This window comes from Thamnophis sirtalis, unplaced genomic scaffold (assembly GCF_051295495.1).
Source record: "Thamnophis sirtalis isolate CommonGarterSnake01/CBP01778 unplaced genomic scaffold, rThaSir2_p1.2 scaffold_20, whole genome shotgun sequence".
NCBI classification, from domain to species: Eukaryota; Metazoa; Chordata; class Lepidosauria; order Squamata; family Natricidae; genus Thamnophis; species Thamnophis sirtalis.
Window position 1 is genome coordinate 208,424 of NW_028261400.1, and position 15,307 is coordinate 223,730.

Below are 15,307 nucleotides of genomic sequence, written 5' to 3' on the forward strand. Positions count from 1 at the left end.
ATAGACTAGATTGATAATATGAAATTTTATACAATATTGTAAGTGAGGATCATGGAGATAATGTTGAAAAGCCTTTTATAATAAGATAAACAATTCTATATAGAATAGAATATAAAGATGTAATATCATCGGATGATTTTAAGATGATGTAATAAAATGTCATAATATAAATTTACTTCAATTTTATATGCCTTATGTTGAAAGGATGTAATAATAGCTGGGCTTAATGGATGTTTAATAATTATAACAATTTGTATGTATGTATATTAGATTGATGATACTAATAATGGGGGAAAACATGGAATTGAAAATTATTAGAGAATGTTATCAATGCTAAAATAATAGAATGACCGAATAGGATTTTTTTAAAAACCCTTTTTTATTGGATATATTGAAGATGATACAATGAATCATTATAATATTAATGGTTATATATTTTGGAATACCTTGTCTAAAATGGAGAAACAATAGTGATAATCAAACAAAGGAAGCAGAGTAGCTATGTATACAAAGATATCACATTTTAACAATATGTGAATTTTGATAAAATTCAAGTGATGACTATGGAAAGGACGCAGAAAGATCTTGTAACCAATCGACACGCTGTATGTAGCTAAAGAGGCTTTTATGTTATATGTGTTGTGAGTTTCTGTTTGTCTGAAAATAAATTTTTTATTAAAAAAATAAAAGACAGAATATTAGCAAGATTATATTATAAAAGTAGAATATAATAAATAAATTTAAAAACTATAAACAATGTAAATCATATTACTGTATCTCACCCCTACAATTTATTGCAAATAAATAACATGTGCAAATGCCAATTTAAATATTCTATTCCAATAAACGGCCTACTATATTTTTTGAGGATTGCTGCATATTTTAATGCTTCTATGGCCCAGATTCTTTGTGGAGGAATCTTTTTAGCTTCTTCTCCAATTGTACAAGAAGCAGGGATATGAAATTTTATACAATATTGTAAGTGAGGATCATGGAGATAATGTTGAAAAGCCTTTTATAATAAGATAAACAATTCTATATAGAATTCCTAATACAATTTGTCAGTTGTATAATCCAAGATTGGTCTTTTAATTGAAGTTTTATCTGTTGTAACAGCCACAATTTTCACAGTCTGTCAATTTCCATAGATTAAATGCCAATATCCATATCTTCTGATTTTAGACAAAGCAGAAATTGTGTAAATTCCCAAATCAGCTCTGAGGGCAGCAGCTGGAGTCCTTTTGTCCACCCCAGGATCCTCCTCAGAATCTGTGATTGGGTTGGTTCCCTATCACAGTTCCTACTATTGAGCCAGGTTTCACCTAATCTGTACCTGCACTTTTGGAATTTCTAGCCTAAGTGTAAGACTTTACTTTTCTCTACATTGAATTTTATTTTGTTAGATAGGCTCAGTATTCAAGTCTATCTAGACGCATCTGGATCTTGAGCCTATCTTCTGGGGTGTTGGCTATTCCTGCCACTTTAGTGTTGTCAACAAATTTGATGATTTCCCCATTTCTCCTCTCATCCAAATCATTGATGAAGATGTTGAAGAGTACTGGGCCTAAAATGGAACCTTGGGGTCCCCCACTGCCTGTTTCCCTCCATGCAGATGTATTTCCATTGAGGACCACTGGCTGTGTCCATCTGGGGGTGATGATGTCTATTCCACATAGTTTTAGCTTACCAGGAAGTAGATGATGGTTTACTTTGTCAAAGCCTTTCTAAAACCCAAGTACTGTATACTAAGTGCACTGCATTTAGCTGGTCTACTAATTTAGCCATTTTTGTCAAAAAATAAAATAACATTTAATTACAATCTGTTTTTTGATCCTGCATTAGCCCTAGTAAGTCCTTCATATCTATATTGAATAAGAAGGGTTCAAATATGCACCTTTCCCCTCCCCCTTGATAAGCATAGATCCTTCTTCTCATGGCTCCATTGAGCCCAAACCTCCCTCTCAAACGAGGGCTTGGATCAGGGCCAACAGGCTGAGCTCCATTTTGAGGGCAATCCATTTTCTCCATCATATTTCTCTGTTGAGTCAAATGCTGCACTAACATCTAGAAAGCCAGCAAACCGTGTTTTTCCTCACTGATATAGATTAGATATTGACAAATTTGTTTCCAATATTAGATTATTAATTTATGCATTATTTATTATAAAATCTATATAGCATTTAACTCTACCTAAAACCTTCTGGTTCTTCTGCAAGGAATGCATTTTTCTCAAGTTTAACTAAGAGGATGATGGCATAAATTTTAGCCACAATATCTGTTAAGTCTATTTGGCCTATAATTGCTAGAGCCCTTTTTATTCCACTTTTCAGATAGATAAAATGCTACTATTGCCAACTTCAATCCGAGTTGATAGGAAAGGCATTATTTATATGTGGAAATGAAGATGCCAATAGAGGCCCCCAAAACCAGGGATATTTTTTTATCAGTTCAATAGTTAGTAGAATGTCTTCTCCAGGTAATGTATTGCTTCCATTTCAGGGCTTTTATGATTAATCTCAACATGAACATAATGGGATGAAATATTGACATTTTTGCTAATATGGAGAAAAGCAGCTCTTGAATTCCATGGAGAAGACACGATTGCATCTATTGCTCACCCACCACTCACTTTACCAGAAGGAGGAAAACACACCGACAAACCTGTGGGACTTTGTAGGTGTCTCCTAATGTTGATGCCTGGATGGAGATGTCCCTGCTAGCTGCATCAAGAAGAGCCAGAAGGTTCTCCTTCCTTCCACAGCCGTAGTTGGGGACATTGGCTTCTCCAGTGGAGAGAATGTCCAGCAAGGCATCTGAAGTGCGGAAAGTGCTCAAATGGTTGTCATGGATGTTGTAGCCCAGTGTGAGATTGTGCAGGAGCTGAGAATTCTTGTTGATCATTTGAATGTTGAAAATGAACCCTAAGCAATTTGAAAAACCATAAACATCCCTATTGCAAAAAAAAATGCTATTATAATCAACAGCATCAACAAATACTGTTTTTAATATATAATCCTCCAGAAGCCCAATGAGCCTTAAACCAACATTGATTCCAAACCAATGATCAGATGCACAAAAAGGGAAATAGGATGAGGTATGGCAACTACAACTGATTCCACCACTACTTTAAATAAATAAATACTTTATATAAATAAATACTTTAAATAAAATTCATTATTCAAGTGATAAATCAAGGACTAAGAAAGGAAAATAATCTGTAGCCCTTTCAGCTTTTTTTCAGACCCATTTTTGTTTCTCTTTCACAAAATCAGACAAAAAGAGAAGCCATGGAAATCAAAATCATTCAGGAAATTAGACATATCCCCCAATATAGGAACAAATGGAGAAAAAAGAAAGAAAAGAAGGAGAGTGTTAGAATGGAGGGAGTGTAACTCCATTACTCTGAATGACTTACAAATCATGAAAAACAAACTGAATAGAAGGAGCCACGTTGAAAAGCAACTTTGTATGCAGTGTTTCCTTTCCAGTGGTGACTATACTGATGAGATGGTCTCCTGGGCTGTAAAAACTCTGTGGTTGTTTTCCATCCTGGTTCTCCAAATTCTGCAGGCATTTCATTCTCAGCTTCCCAGAGACTGGATGGCACAACAGCAGCATCAGAAGCAGAAGCAGGAGGTCCATCATTCATGGGGTGAATCAATCAATCTCCTTCCTGTTTCTAAAGAAGAATTATAAGAATTCAAAGGACTCTCACAAGGTGGAATATGATCCAGTTGCTTTCCTGATTGAAACATAGAGAAACACTCAGCTTCATCTGGAAAGGAGAGAGATGTACATTCAAGAGCACAGACCCTGCCTGTCCCTAAACTCCATATTTCTTTGCCCAAAGCTGGAACTTTTATCATAATTCTCCCTCTCAGGAGGGATCCCTGGATAATTCAACCAGTTCTTGGACTGAAAGATTGTTGGGAAATTCTCTGGAGGGAAATGAAAGGGAAATAATCCTCATGTGATTCATAATAACAGGGGCAGAGATTGAATTAAATCCAGCATCTAAAATTGGGAGGTTTGGGGTCTCCATGCTTGAAACTGGCCCTGAGGGAATACCCAGCACCCGTGGCTAAAGAAAAAAAGAAACGTGACATTTCTTGGCATTGTGGTTAAAGAGAAAATCCCAGAGGCCAGTTAATGCCAGATAATATCACAGATCTGAAATAGCTCCCTGCTGAGTTGAAGACAAAATTTACTTTATTTTGAAAGTTAATGCTCAAGGGCACCACACAAAAGGGCTGATGCAATAGTGCAGCCAATCTGTCGAACAAAATCAACTTTAGTGAAAAATTAGTTACCAGAACTTTGCAAAGTTAAAAAAAAAAAATCACACACCAACACAGACAGAGAGAAGTTAGAAAATAACCAAGTGAAAAGAGATGGCTAAATCAAGGCTGCCTCTCACCCCATGGAAGAAAGGAGGAGGGGAAGGGGAGCTCAGGACCCTCATGTTGCAGATGGAAAACAGGTCTGCAAAATTCCCCCCTCCCCAGGTTCCATCTTCTGAGTCCTGGAAACAGAGGGGTGACCTTATCCCATGTTCCACTGCCACCTGTTTCCATGCATGGGGCACCCAGGGGAAAGCAAAGCCTAGACACATAGAGAAGGCCCGGGGTGGCCAGGAAGGAGGAAGGGATCCAGGGCAGCCCCATCCCAGGGGTGGGCTTCAAAATTTTTAGCAAGGGGTTCTCTGCCTGGTTTTTTGATGGAAAAACCCTCCCTGCCCCAATGGGCTCTGCTTGGGACCCTCTTCCCCACCATTCAGGACTCAAAGCCCACCTGCCCCCTCATAGGGGACCCCCCCCCAAAGAAGGGAGACCTGATGACACAGCATGAAGTGAACGATGAACAGGTCATTTCCCCGTTGAGCTCAATAGCAATAGCAATAGCAATAGCAGTAGACTTATATACCGCTTCATAGGCCTTTCAGGCCTCTCTAAGCGGTTTACAGAGAGTCAGCATATTGCCCCCAACAATCTGGGTCCTCATTTTACCCACCTCGGAAGGATGGAAGGCTGAGTCAACCCTGAGCCGGTGAGATTTGAACCGCTGACCTGCTGATCTAGCAGTAGCCTGCAGTGCTGCATTTAACCACTGCGCCACCTTGGCTCTTACAATGATGGCATCTGGGGAGGCTCTGCAGGACGTGGTCAAAACAGACAGGATGGGCGACAAAACAATACAAGCGAAGCTCAGCCCATTTGGATGGCCAGAAGTCCAAGGACCAGCTACAACCAGCCTTCACTGGGTGCTGTTGTAACTTGGAACTGGTGGCCACTATCTTGACTCCTCTGACCTTCCCTGCCAACCTTCCTCCCTGCACCGTATCTGAATGGCCCAGAAAGTAAATAGTTGTCCTAACAGTTCTTCATGGCTGAAACAAAAGAAAAGGACAGTACAGGAAGTCCTCAACCTATGGCCATTCGGTCATCAACAGTTCCAAGTTACAACAGCACTCAATGAATGCTGGTGTTAGCATTCCAAATACCATGCAGAATTAAATCAGAGTCGAAGGCAAAACTATGCTTAAAGGTCCAATTTAATAAGACAGGCATGTTGGCATCGTGCTGTGGGATTCCAACTCTGGAAGTTACATCAGAATCCCACCCAGTTAAAAGTTCATTATCTTGTCCCCACACCCACAGTCCATCACATGGTCCAATCTTCTTCTTCCACGCTGGCGTCTACGCCTAACTGCTTCCGTCCAGGTGTAAAGGTTTGGGAGACAAAAGATGACCTTGAGCTTCTAGGAAGGATTTTTTTATTTTGAAAACAACACATTCTACCCCTTGCTATTCCCCCCCCCCCTATTAATGAGAGTGTGGCAGGCCAAAGATTCTTAAAGGAACCGCTGCAGGCCTGACAGCTGGTTGTGACTGGTCCTTGGAGTTCTGGCCATCCCAGCACCCCCATAATCACACTATCACTATCTGGATTTTACACAGCCAGTTGCAATGCCCCAGGATCATGGGATCACGGTTTGCAACCTTCCCTGCTGGCTTCCCCATAAAATCAATGGGGAAACTGGCAGGGAAGGTCAAAAGTCACTGAGAAAGTTTCCCTCGTTCACGTAACTGCCCTAAGCCCCATGCACCCTCCCTTCCTCTGGCTTCCCCAACCCCCTCTGTCCCGCCCCCTCCCAGTCCTGGCTTGCAACTTCCTGTTGTTTTCCCTATTCACCTTGCTTGTGCAAAGACCGCAGGAAGTTGCCACACCTAACGACTGTGGGATTCATTTAGTGACAGCAGCTGTGACTGTAGGGTGATTGCTGTCACTACATGATGTGATTGTGCTTTGCAACCACATTGCTACACGATAGGAAATCCGGCCCAAAATGCAGTCATAGTTTGAGGACTGCCTCTGCTTTAAAACCCATTATGGTCATTACTGCTTAAATTTGGGAGACCTTAGTAAGTGTACTATTTTCAGGTTGCCCTTCAGAAGCAGAGATAACAAAAAGAAATTGAAGTAGGTCATCCCCGACTTATAACCCAAATGGAGCGTAACATTCCCATTGCTGAACCAGACTTTCCAATGTTGCAATGTTCCACCTTGGAGACAGAAACTCTTTTCTCTGATAGAGTTCGTGACACACCCAACCTTCTACTTGCATCAGTTTCAAGTGCATCTCCTCCTCCACCAGTGACGTGCAGTCAGGGGAGGCAGAGGAGGCACAGCCTCACCACTGTCGATCATGAAAAGGAAAAAAATGTAAACGGGAAAAGGCGAGTGCTGAGGTTAGGCTAGCTAGCTGCTGCCACACCATGAATGACTGCCTGTTTAAAAAAGCCTCTAAACCATCGGCATATCTCAAAGATCACTCAAATGAGAGATATAAACGAGACTGGAAAAAATGGATTGACTATATACAAAATAAATACGGGACTAAGAAATTCCAGTTAGCCTCTGCTTAAGATCAGAAATGATTTAAATTGTTTAAAGTTGGTTCAGCAAGAAGAAGCTAAGGTCAATCTGGAATGTTATTATTATTTTTTTCCTTCCCCCCCCCCCTCTCAATGGATTTTAGACTGTGTTAGTTAAAAATCCATACCGTGTACGGGTTCTGGGAAGTCGGGGGGGGGGAAGGAGGAGGGGGGGTGGGGGGGTGGAGGGAGGGAGGGGCACACACACACACAAAAAAATTGCACTTCAATGTCTTAATGATTGACAAATGATGACATATTTGTGTTTTTTTTCTTAAAAGAAAAATAAAAAAGTTCTGTTAAAAAAAAAAAGCCTCTAAAAATACGCCCTCTACTATGAGGCAGGAGAACTGCATGCCTCATCTAGTCTGAGTTTTTAGGCGCTCGAGCAGAGTTAAGCGAGGGTTAAAAGCCCAAAAAATCCCGAGGTAGTTGAGGCACGCAATTCTCCTGCCTCATAGTAGAGGGCGCATTTTTAGAGGCTTCAACTCTGTCGTTCTGTTTAAAGCTGCAGCATCACACTCACTCTTCCTCCTCTCTTTCTCCATTTCTAATGCCACCCACCCCCCACCCCACGCTCCCTCTTTTCCTTCAAATTTTCTTTTTTTCTTTAATAAATGCACTGCTCAGGTATTTGCTCCTCTCCCATGACACCCCACTGACTAAAGCACTTTCTTTCACCCACCTGTGGTCGCGGCAGCCCGCCAGCAGGCGGGTGAAAGAGACTTTCTTTCGCCCACCTGTGCTCATGGCAGAACTCAGGTGGGCTGCCGCTAGCACAGGTGGGCAAAAGAAATTGCTTTAGTCAGTGGGGTGTCGGGGGAGAGGACTGCCTCACTAGCCATAAACCTCACCGCACATCACTGTCCTCTACCCACATCTTATGGACTCCAGTCTCAACCAGGCCCATGTATTGGGGAGAGAATTGGCTGTTTGTGGTGTCCTCATCGCCTAATAAGGGGATGGAGAGAGGATGGTGGATCTCATGGGGAATCTTCTTTCACAGGGGCTGCAGGGGCTAATCTGGTCTCATTGGACGAGGACCTGGATGCGGCCATCCTATCTGGCCTGGTGGGAAAAGCAATGGTTCTCAGGGAGATTGTCATACAACATGATTGGAGTTTGGTTCCTACAGCTTCCATTTTACCTCGTCCTTCTTACTCTCTCAGACACATGCACCCTCAGTAGGAATAATTGCTCAAATAATTTCTTAAAATGTATCACATTCAGTAGCTGCTGCTAAACAGCAAGTTTTTCTGAATGACTTTCACGGAGTTTTCTTCAGCAAGATTTATTGAGATGAAGGGGAAGGGAGTTAAAAGAATTGAAGTTGTTCAACCATTTCTCATTTTGAAACATGTACATATGATATTCTTTGACTCCTGTATACTATCTAAGTGGAAATAATGTGTTCTTTCAAATAAAAGGAAACTTTACAATTCTTTAAACCCATGGTGTTATATCTCATGTTTTTACATTTGTTCTGGCTGTGAGATGTTCCTTTGTGTTCACGTCTGGCCTCACAAGGATAATGTAGCACTTGGGGATGAAGATGCAGCCCAGCAGACCAGCACTGGAGGCCAGGATGGAGAAGACCTGCACAGCCACCATGTATTTCCCTTTGGTACTCAGGTAGGTGGGCACAAAAGTCACCCAGACACTGCAGAAGACCAGCATGCTGAAGGTGATCAGCTTGGCTTCGTTGAAGGCCCCAGGCAGATTCCTGGCTAGGAAAGCCACCGTGAAGCAGATGGTAGCCAGGAAACCCATGTAGCTGAGGGTTATGTAGAACATGACAACAGCCCCTTCGTTGCATTGCAGGATGATCTCTCCAGGCTGGGAATGGAGGTCAGAGTCAGGGAAGGGGGGAGAAACTCCCAGCCAGATGGAGCAGATGACAATTTGGACTGCAGAAGAAGAAAGGATGATGGAGTTGGCCAAGCTCTTCCCCAACCATCTCTTCACTCGGTTTCCTGGTTTTGTGGCCAGGAAAGCCAACACCACCATCATGGTTTTGGCCAAGAGAGAAGAAATGGCAGCTGAGAAGATGATGCTGAAAACCATTTGTCGGAGAAGGCAGGTGGCTTTCCTTGGTTGACCAATGAAGAGAGAAGAAGACAAGAAGCAAAGCAGGAGGGAGACCAGGAGGATGTAGGAGAGGTCCCGGTTGTTGGCTTTTACAAGTGGAGTTTCTTGGTATTTCATGAAGATGATCAAAACAAACCCTGTGATTAAGAATAAGAGTAAGGCAAAAGAGACCAGGATGATGCCCAGATGTTCTTCAAAAGACAGGAAGGTTATAACTTTGGGGATACATTGGACTCTGTGCTCATTTGGATATTTATCATCCGGACACTTGGTGCATTTTCCTGCATCTGAGAAAAAAAAACAATATTTCTTTAACACTCTTTACATTTCAGGAAATAGCTTTTTGGACAACAGCAGAAAACAAGAATATTTCCCAAGATGCATTTCTTAACAATTCCACAGAAAGAAAAGAAAATATCATTTTAAATATCTCTATAGGCAAAGTCTACGGTATTAAGGTAAATCTTAAGACTTGAAAGATTTCCTGTATAATGTGCTGAACCTTCATAAAAGAGTTATTAGAGGTAAATAATGAATCAGTTAACCTATCCATGTAAATCTCCTGTCAGCATCACTTCATTCAGTAATCAGGAAAGAAAACCACTGGACTCCATTTGATTTGAAATCAAGTGTACTTTTACTAATTATAAATGAACAGTTGCAAAGCTAAGCTGGGTCTGGTTAATTAGGCGCGAAAGCGAATAATATATTGTATAATTCATTCCCCTCCCCTTGGCATCCCTGTGCACAGTCCAATCATATTTCCCCCAAATGTCAGGTGTGAGATAACCTCGAAAGGCATCACCAGGATGGAATGCTGGACTGTTGGCCTTGGCGGGAAACACCCCTCCTCCACATGCGCAGTAAGGTGGTCAGTTCAGCGTCTAGAAACTTCCTCCAGCACATCAATGATTCCCCTCCCAAATACCTTGCCCCCGCTCCCCGTTTCAATGGCAGCCGAAGCAGCAGCAAAGCAGAGGCTAACACCTCCTGAGCCCTGATGGAGGGCACTTCTTGACACAGACAGTTCGGTCTAGTGGTTAAGGCATCAGGCTAGAAAGGGAGTTCCAGTCCTCCCTGAGCCATGAAAGCCATCTGGGTCCCTTTGAATTGGTCACTTTCTCTCAGCCCAACCCGTCTTCCAGGGTCATTGTGGGGAAAATAGGAGGAGGAGGAAGGTGTGTTGGATATGTTTGCCACCAGGAGTTATTTGTAAGCATAATAAAAGCAGGATATAAATAAAGTAAGTACATAAACACATAATCAATATTGGACCAAGATGATGCCTTTCCTTTTGAAATCCATCTGGCTGGCCAAGTCTTGCAAGTAATCTAGATTGGCTACTAGGAGCACTGCTACTATATGTGTAATGAGGGGCACTCAGGATTATCCACACCACCTCACTGAGGACCAGTGACTCCTTCTCAGTGATTCTGAAGGGGAGGCCCCTGTAGGACACATCACAACAATCCTCCTAGGAGATGCACCTGAAACAATCCCTCAAGTTTCAAAGAATTCTGACCTTCCTTGAAAATGTCAGGATTCTGCCATTCCTCTCACCGCTTCTCAGCCCCCACTCCATGGTCCTTTTTCTACTCATCCCTTTAGATAAGAAACTGTGTCTTAAGGTATCGTGATTTAAGAGCTGACCAGCTATAAAAGCTGATGCAACTGTGAGGCTGATGCATTGAAAAGGAATCAGCATTAGCGTAGCGGGTTGAAGACGCTGCCAGCAGAGGGCGCATTCTCTCTCCTTGTGTCCAGTGTCCATTGCTAAGTTCTCCCTGTAGAGTTAAGAAGAAGATTGATTGCTTGTCAGGGATTTGCCTACCCCCCCTCCCACACATATATGTTGCATTTGTGCTGATAAATAAATAAAGGGAGACTAGATCTATTTCAAGCTATTTAGCTCTCATCAGCTAGCCATACCCTTACTGGGAATTGTGTGACACAATACACACACAAACATACAAATGTATATCTATAATGTCTTGTGTATAAACCACTGTTAAATGTCGAAGTCTCTCTGTGTTGTATTTATCTCCTGGGTTGTCTCCTTATAGTTGTCATGCTGCAAACGCTCTGACACTGCGCATTTTGACAATAAGCAGGAAAATCTTCAATGTATCTTTTAACATTTGTACTTTCATCAAAATGCTGTGGATAAATCCAGTTCCCCAAGAGTTCCCGTTTTCCTCAGTGTGACCCACCTTCCTGAGTGGAGAAGGTCCCCTCCGGACAAGGAACGCAGTCGTAGCAGCAAACTGGCTCTCCTTCTCGAGCCCTCTTGACAAATCCTGGATGACAATTTTCTACACATTTGGACTGAGGCAGGGACTAAGCAGAGAAACAAGGAATGCCAAAGAAAAGGTGTTAGGACTCTCCGTCCATGGAAAGTGAAGGGGGAAATGGACATTAGCCAAGTAGCCTCTGGTCTTCACTGAAGTAAAGAACTGAAAAGATGGGAACGTCAAGTGACCTTCCTAACTGGATAGAACTGCTTGAGGAGTTGCTTAGAGGCTTGGAGAAGGAGTTTTGAAGGTGTGTCAATAGCCTGCACACAGGTCTGGCCATAACTAAAGGCCAGAGGTTGAAATGGGGGTCACTCCCTGAGGACAAGGACATTTACTACGAAGGTGGCACTATTCAGACAACCGTCCATCTTTTAGAGGACCGCCCTGGGACCGCCAGGTACACAGAATCACTTGCTGCTCAGAAATATCCTTGCCATCAACGCGGCTTGGCATTGTGCTACAACTATATAAGACCATTAAAGTTTTTAATCTTTTTAAATTTTAATTAATAATTCCCCCCTTTCTAGTTCTGCATTTCTGACAAAAGATGAGGTGAAATGAGACTGGGGTAAATGTGAAATCACCACTATTGCAAAATATGAAATCTCTAATCTGTGCTGGAAGATTACAAAAGATATAACTACTAACCCTTTTTATAACTTAAGAAAAGTCTGGAGGAAGGAAAATGAGAAAAGATTGAAACCTTAAGTGGCAACTGGTGGGTTCCTCCTCATGACTGTATTAATATCCATTCCTCCATTCTTCATATAGCTGTGATTTTTAAGGATGATAAACGGTTCAATTTAAATTTTAGAATAACATCTAGTTCAAGCATTTATTTACATTTTTATTCTATTTTTTTAAATGTTATGAAGAAAGGAACTTTTGGCCAGAAGGATCTGCAAAGGTTTCTTCTGAATTAATTAAATAAAAGATTGCAAACCTGCTCCCCTTTGAATATAGTCCAAAACAGTCTCCCAGTTATGGGGGGGGGGGAGGCAAAATTCCTTAGAAATAAGGGTTGTCAGCTTTAAAGGAGATGTGATTTGTTTATTTGTATATTCATTTCTTCAATTCATACAGCTGTCGTGGATGAAATGAGATTAAAACTGTCTGTCTATTTCTAGAACTGGAGTGAGGCGAGAGGGAGGTCATGAGGACGTGTCCCTCAAACAAGGCTGGTCAGGAAACCTTTGCAGCAGGTAGAAGAACTACAGTTAGGTGAGTCCATGGAAAGACAGTCCCACTTTCATTGTTAGTTAAATCCGGAGCCTTCTTTTTGCCCAGAGAGATCATGGTAGATAACAATTAAGGTCAAGGTTTAGTAGGACTTGTGCACTCAACGTCCTGACTATCAGATAGTTGTTTTGGGGAAGAGGCAGGTATAATTGAAGCCTGGATAGGGAATGTGTAGATCAGGTGAAGTCCTGTCCACACTTAAGATTTGTTTATAGAGCAACAGTTCTTGGCTCCCCCATTTGATGAGGAGTTATTTAAGGGCTACAGCCTAGGCCAACACCATAAGGCAGCTCCCTAACCATACATGCCTGGTTTCTCTAACTCAGTGGTAGTCAACCTGGTCCCTACCACCCACTAGTGGGCGTTCCAGCTTTCATGGTGGGCGGTAGGGGTTTGCTGTAACTCTGCTTTATAAATTTTATAAAGTAAAGTTACTTCCCTGTTCTGACCCCCACCTTGTCTGTTCGGAAACAAAAGCCAAACAGAACCTTCAAAGGAATGTCTTTTTATCAGTCCCAGCTCTTGCTGGCTGCGAGCCCAAAATAAACACAGATAATTGCTCTGGCAAAAGTCCTATAACTCATAAACTACTGCAAAACAGGATTATATAAATCAAGTCACTTATCCAAGTGGGCTTTTCTCGATGGTTGCACGCGAACAAGGAACGTTGACTTCTGCAACCAGGGCGTGGCACCATCAGTCTCTTTTATCAGCAGGAGGAGATCCTAACGAGCAACAGCTGCTCGCAATCATCTCCTTTGTCCTTTACGCTGAGTAGACCTAAGCCTGCTTGCCTCCTGATACAATTCCCAAATACTTTCAGGAACATTCCCTTTGATCCAATGCTCTGCCGCCACCTGGTGGCCAACCAGTCTCTCCTCGCCCTGCTCGGCGTCGACACCCTGTCCAGGGTCCTCCACCTCCTCCAAGGCCGACTCATAAGACCCCTCGCTGTCAGAGTCTGGCGGCAGCTCTAACGGCTTCTGCTGGGCCACAACACTTCCCTATTTTATAAATCACCATTACTGTGGAACCGGTGGGCGGTTAGAAAATTTTACTACTAACAGAGATACAAAAGTGGGCGGTAGGTATAAAAAGGTTGACTACCCTTGCTCTAACTCCTTTGATAAAAATATCCAGCATCAAAATAACCCCAGGTTTAGGGCGGCACCAGGTGGCAGAGGGGACAGAAAACAGCCTGATCTGTTTCCTAAGGAATCCTCACTTTGCCTCCCACGTTACTCTGGGCAGTGAGATTGGGCAGCCTATAAATTAAGCAAGCAAAGAAACACATAAAAATGTTGGACTCTGTTGAATCAGCTGAAAAGAGTGTTTCACATCATAGCATTTTAAGGGCACTTTGGTCAATGGCCCCGAAGCCTCCCAAGCAGCCTCAGAAACTGTAAAGCTTCAACTCCCCCCCCATTTAATTCTCAGTGGAAGTCCTCCCCCCTTGGGTCCTAAGGCTTTGCGAAGTGGGAAAACCGCCAATGCTTTCCCCACCTTGTTGAGCAGCTTCAGCCGAGAAAGAGCGTCTTGTCTGATCTCCAGCCTCCCTCTTTCAAAACTCCCCAGTTGCTCTGGGATGAAATCCATGCGGGGAGGGGAAACCAAGATGCTCATGATGTTCAGATCCGCTGCTGTGTCTCCATTTGGGTCCCAATGCAGTTTCCTCTTGGAAATGTTGCAAAACTCATTCTTCTCCAAAAAGGGATTGAACTGGAATAGAAATATGCAGGCGGGTTTCTTATCCCACGCGGTCTTTCCACATTTGACCCTTTCTTCTCTAACTTGCAACTGTTATGAGTGGGGAACTAAAGCGTGGCCACTCTCTTCCAAAGTGAAAAGGGCTCAGAAAATGTGTCAATCACATATTGAAAAATATATTTTTGCAAAACATAATTGAACCAATGTGTCTGTTAAATGGAACACTTTAGAACAGATCACCAATACATTTTTTCTAAAAAGAAAGAAATTACTCATTAACTTCTTTTTTCTTTTTAAAGCGTGACATACTAGGACAATCTCTTAGCTGGAGAAGGGAGGATGCAGCCTTCTTCCAACAACCGAAAGATGTTACACACAAGCGTAACATCTCTTTATTGTTTTTCCAGAACATCAGACGTGGAAACATGAACTCAGTTCCAAGAGAGAAATTAAGTAAAGCAGAGGAATTCAGCTTCCCCTTAGCTATTTGTCTTTGCGAGGCATAAGCATTGTGTCTGTCATCGGCATCTCCATAACTGTCTGGTTTGGCTCTGCAACCCAACAAGACAGACACAGACTTCAACGGATAATTAGAACAGAAAAAACAATGGCTACCAAATTACCTTCCATGGAGGACCTGTGCACTGCACAAGTCAAAAAGAGGGCCATGAAAATATCTATAGACCCCTCATATCCTGGACATAAATTGTTTCAACCTCTACCCTCAAAACGATGCTTTGGAGCACTGCACACCAGAACAACTAGACACAAGGACAGTTTTTTCCTGAACACCATCACTCTGCTAAACAGATAATTTCCTCACCACTGTCAAGCGATTTACTAAGACTGTGTTACTATTATTCTTTTCAGCCTTACTAGTACCTATTTTCCCCACTTACTACTATACCCATGTTGCTTGTATCTTTCAATTTACATTGTTTTATTGTTTCCTAGTATGATCCGATTGCTTATTAGCATCCTATGACTATCACTAAGTGTTGTATCTTATGATTCTTGAGGAATGTATTCTATTTTATTTTTCTT

General features: G+C 42.3%; 1 protein-coding gene and 1 long non-coding RNA gene across 2 annotated transcripts in view; both read right to left on the minus strand.

The window, feature by feature from the left end:
* Positions 1 to 15,307, minus strand: part of LOC148042234 (uncharacterized) — an 845,903-nt gene that overhangs the window by 153,921 nt on the left and 676,675 nt on the right. The gene's annotated exons all lie outside the window — the stretch shown is intronic.
* On the minus strand, positions 395 to 3,697 carry LOC148042239 (uncharacterized). The gene is made up of 3 exons (XR_015695226.1): positions 3,416 to 3,697; positions 2,662 to 2,950; positions 395 to 657 (listed from the first exon to the last, which is right to left on the minus strand). It is a non-coding gene; the product is annotated as an uncharacterized LOC148042239 (long non-coding RNA).